The sequence below is a fragment of the Mizuhopecten yessoensis genome, unplaced genomic scaffold (genome assembly GCF_002113885.1).
Source record: "Mizuhopecten yessoensis strain PY_sf001 unplaced genomic scaffold, ASM211388v2 scaffold2711.2, whole genome shotgun sequence".
Classification (NCBI taxonomy): domain Eukaryota; kingdom Metazoa; phylum Mollusca; class Bivalvia; order Pectinida; family Pectinidae; genus Mizuhopecten; species Mizuhopecten yessoensis.
Window position 1 is genome coordinate 1,629,498 of NW_018485984.1, and position 5,368 is coordinate 1,634,865.

General features: G+C 41.0%; 1 long non-coding RNA gene across 2 annotated transcripts in view; it reads right to left on the reverse strand.

Moving 5' to 3' along the window:
- Positions 1-240: 240 nt before the first annotated feature.
- The window catches only part of LOC110445067, a 102,521-nt gene continuing 97,393 nt past the window's right edge, over positions 241-5,368 (reverse strand). For both annotated transcript variants that reach the window (XR_002462313.1, XR_002462314.1), the window contains exon 3: positions 241-366. This is a non-coding gene — a long non-coding RNA (uncharacterized LOC110445067). The remainder of the gene's footprint in view (positions 367-5,368) is intronic.

The following is a 5,368-nucleotide window of genomic DNA, read 5'->3' on the forward strand; positions in this document are numbered from 1 at the left end:
TTTCATCACTTGTTAGTATCAAACTTTGCCAAGTAGGTCAGACGAGGTACTAGTTACGGAGGGTGAACTGGCTCACTAGGTACTAGGTTATAAAGAGTTCCAAGGGCAGAATCACAAATAAAACAATGTGTTTAGTGTCGGAATTAACTAGTTTAGCGCTATTAACATCGTTAATCACGTTTTACTAAGGAGCTTTTATTTCTTTGTATTATTGATTGTAATTAATCACCCAACATTCATCCAAACTTCTGTGTTTGCTTCCACATTTATTTCGAATCAAAGAAAATGAATCCTACAATTTCCTTCCAAACGCCGTATTGCTACTGCCGTGGATCGTATGTCTGGTCGGCGCTGGTCCTACATCACCTGCAATCAAAGTGCAGAAACAAGTGTAATTATTGGAACAGCCGGGTATTTAGTAATTTAGGTATTTGTTCTTTTGTTTTTCAATCAGGGTTTTAACGTTTTTAAAGTAACTAGCTAGGTCAACCGGAGACGAATGTCCAGCAACGCCACCGCCAAAATGAAAGTCGTTAAAAGGAAAAAGAAAAGATGAGATAAGTTAAGGTATGGATGTTATATTGTTCCGGTCAAAACTTTGTATTTTAAGTTTAAATATACAAACTGTATGCTATAGTGTTAACGTTGCTGCTAAGTACCGTGTGTAAAAGTAGGCTAGGTTTAATATGTAGTATTGTCTTTTGTGAATAAGAAGCAATACATTTTGATAACGTTACTATTAAGGAAGGCACTCGCAAAAAATGAGAATAATCTATTAATGAATACAAGTTTATTCGTTCGCGACGAGAATTTGAATATTCGTAACAATCGGTTAAACCCCAATTAACGAAAAGGAATACCCACAAAAATGAGCTTGGCTTCAGTATATGGTAACCATCTGTATTTTACGTCCCAGTTTAGATGTGGAAACAGCTTGTTGAATGGTATAGGACATGTCACATATAGTAGTGTCTATGCACATCTGCTTCCCTATTTATCAATTATGGAAGTCTCGGAAATGTCATGGATGTTTGCAAGGTGTGGTAAGGCATATAGTCGGATACAGTGACACCCACATAAATTATTTAAAACTCACGAAATTTTACTTCATTGGTATCGATGGTCACCTGACCTTTAACACACTCTTAGTTTGATACATGTAACTGCCCCCATGAAAACAGACGTTGATCGACATATAGATGAATAGACATACGCTGATGTTTGTATTCCTTCTATAAAGATTATGTACGTTTTTCTCTTGAGATTCCTTTCGTACCATATGCCCCTGTATGACGATATACATCTTTGTTTGTACAACCAAACCTTTTACAAAGGGTTGCTTAGAGATAAACAATATCAGTAAAATATTGTAAAATCCATTTTAGAGGTCAAAACTAAATTGATCCCGACACAGGTAATCCAGCCATCGCCTTTAACATATCAGGTTGTAACACTGGTGAATACCATTAGTCAGTTAAGACCCAGATCAGGTTAACGTTATTTTGTTGACGACGTGCCGTTAAAATTTCAACAATGTTAGTAAGTATGTTTTCATCATCAGACTAGTTGAACTCGGCAGAATCTTAATTATACCACTGACAATTAAAATTGAAAATTATGATTTCTAAAGTATACTTTAACGAATATCACAATCATTGAAACGTCAAAGGAAAACAACTGTTCCCAAAAACAGACGCTATTTAAAGTAAAATGTGGAATTGCATTGTCAATACACAAGATTATGATCGACTTCTAGTTCAGAAATTGTTTATTTTAAGCATATTTTAACTGTTTTACCAATGAATTAACAAATTCTGCATTCAACGTCGATATATAAAGACAATAATAGGACTTACACACAAAAATCAAGAGAAATGCAACATGAATAGATATCCCGCACCTGTCATGACAGATACCGTCAAATTAAGAAGACAGCATTTAAACCACGAACAAATGTGCTGATCAACAGAACTAGTCTATACAGAGAATCCCAATGCTTGGAACAGACTCAAGAAAAGCTTATCAGCTGTGACAGATAAACTTCCTTAAGCGCTGGGAGACTGGAATAAATAAAATGGAGGTATTTGGCAATGACTGGTGTACACGTGATGAGGTCACACTGCGTCAAAGTATTTAACTGAAAAATGGTAGACCACAGTAGAGTGTACATATCTCATTTCGATTTCTGGAGTATGAATGAAACGCAAATGATTTTCTCGAAATTCGAATTGATAGACGTCAAAGCGACATCTGTATACATGAGTGAAATTGGTCACAAAATCAGGCAAGTATTTTGCTTACTTTATTAGGCCTTGTTTACATACATATCTACCAAAGGCTATCTCGATTTGAATATCGGTAGTTTCTTAAATATTCTCCTACCTGTTTCAATATTATGCTCAACAAAACATTTTTCTCATGTTGACGTTTTCGTTTTTATACTAGCTAGCAGAAAGACCACATCCTGGAAAGCAAGTTATGTCCTAGTATAACTTTCTTTTTCTTTTTATCTTACCTTAAGCTTCAGAAGGATAAACATTATAGCTAAGACATCATTCCAATATTACTTAATTTAACAAGCAGCTGTCTTTGTTTCCCTAGTTAATTAAAGATATGTGTGTTATTTAAAGGTTGCTGTTTTTTTTAATGTATCTGAACTGTAGATGTGAAAAATAACACTTATTATGGTGGCTTATATTTTGTACTTATGCATAGGACACCGAAGGCACAAGGATGCAAAAACTGAGTGATTTTAACGGAAGCTCCCCTGCCTTAATACACTATCAAATGCACGTAAAGCAGCCATTACGGAAAGGTCTTCAAGTGACTTCTGCCCCGTGAACGTTTTGTACTTTACATTGACGTACGGACCCGTGAGTGGCAAGTTAGATGTCAGACCGTACTCTCTATACCCACTGCGTAAGCAACTTCTCGGGAAGAAGTTGTCGGGTTATACATTCGCTAAAATCTTACACCATTTGGGGCAATAAAATCGTGCCATATACAATAAAGGGGGTAGAATGATCGGATGTGGCACTCAGTTCGATTAATGAGCCCAACTCGCATCATCATCTCTGACCAATTAGAGTACAAAGACAGACCTGTCACATGTGTCACTTAAATTCTTCATTCACCATTTAAAAATCTAAATGGCCGCCATAAATCGCGGAGCCGCAGACGACAGCGTTGGGCCCGGGCTGCCACCCATGGTTGCGAACACGGAGACATCTGACTCAGCAANATGTATGGGTACGCTATGTTACCGGGATAGGTATAGCACACATTGATACTCTGTATGGGTACGCTGTTACCGGTTTGGGTACAACACATAGTGATACTATGTATGGGTACGCTATGTTACCGGGGTGGGTACAGCACATAGTGATACTCTGTATGGGTACGCTATGTTACCGGGATAGGTATAGCAGACATTGATACTCTGTATGGGTACGCTGTTACCGGTTTGGGTACAAAACATAGTGATACTATGTATGGGTACGCTATGTTACCGGGATAGGTATAGCAGACATTGATACTCTGTATGGGTACGCTGTTTTACCGGGGTGGGTACAGCACATAGTGATACTCTGTATGGGTACGCTGTGTTACCGGGGTGGGTATAGCACACAGTGATACTCTGGTTGGGTACGCTGCGTTACCGGGGTGGGTACATGTACAACACACAGTGATACTCTGTATGGGTACGCTGTGTTACCGGGGTTGGTACAGCACATAGTGATACTATGTATGGGTACGCTGTGTTACCGGGGTGGGTATAGCACACAGTGATACTCTGTATGGGTACGCTGTGTTGCCGGGGTGGGTATAGCACACAGTGATCCTCTGTATGGGTACGCTATGTTACCGGGGTGGGTACAGCACATAGTGATACTCTGTATGGGTACGCTGTTTTACCGGGGTTGGTATAGCACACAGTGATACTCTGTAGGGGTACGCTGTGTTGCCGGGGTGGGTATAGCACACAGTGATACTCTGTATGGGTACGCTGTTTTACCGGGGTTGGTATAGCACACAGTGATACTCTGTATGGGTACGCTGTGTTATCGGGGTGGGTACAGCACATAGTGATACTATGTATGGGTACGCTGTGTTACCGGGGTGGGTACAGCACATAGTGATACTCTGTATGGGTACGCTGTGTCATCGGGGTGGGTACAGCACATAGTGATACTCTGTATGGGTACGCTGTGTTACCGGGGTGGGTATAGCACACAGTGATACTCTGTATGGGAACGCTGTTTTACCGGGGTGGGTATAGCACACAGTGATACTCTGTATGAGTACGCTGTGTTACCGGGGTGGGTACAGCACATAGTGATACTATGTAAGGATACGCTGTGTTACCGGGGTGGGTATAGCACACAGTGATACTCTGTATGGGTAAGCTGTTTTACCGGTATGGGTATAGCACACAGTGATACTCTGTATGGGTACGCTGTGTTACCGGGATGGGTATAGCACACAGTGAAACGCTGTGTTACCGAGGTGGGTATAGCACACAGTGATCCTCTGTATGGGTACGCTGTGTTACCGGGTTGGGTATAGCACACAGTGATACTCTGTATGGGTACGCTGTGTTACCGGGATGGGTATTGCACACAGTGATACTCTGTATGGGTACGCTATGTTACCGGGATTGGTATAGCACACAGTGATACTCTGTATGGGTACGTTATGTTACCGGGATGGGTATAGCACACAGTGAAACGCTGTGTTACCGAGGTGGGTATAGCACACAGTGATCCTCTGTATGGGTACGCTGTGTTACCGGGGTGGGTATAGCACACAGTGATACTCTGTATGGGTACGCTGTGTTACCGGGATGGGTATAGCACACAGTGATACTCTGTATGGGTACGCTGTGTTACCGGGATGGGTATAGCACACAGTGATACTCTGTATGGGTACGCTGTGTTGCCGGGGTGGGTACAACACACAGTGATAATCTGTATGGGTACGCTGTGTTACCGGGATGGGTATAGCACACAGTGATACCCTGTATGGGTACGCTATGTTACCGGGGAAGGGTACACTCTGTATGGGTACGCTACGTTACAGGGAAAGGTACAATACACAGTGACTACGGTATGGGTACGCTATGTTACCGGGGAATGTATCACATAGCCATACTCTGTATTACTTGGATATTTAATGAATACTTTAACTAATTAGTAAAGTCTGTTTACCGGGAAAGTGTAATACACAGACGACACTCTGTCTTATTTTAATGGTAGATCACTAATAGAATCTATCATTTGTGTGTGATAGACATAACCTATCACTTCTACGTGATTGACAGAACAGTCTTAAGGAGTAAGACTCTTGAGGTTTAAGTCAACGCTTTGCC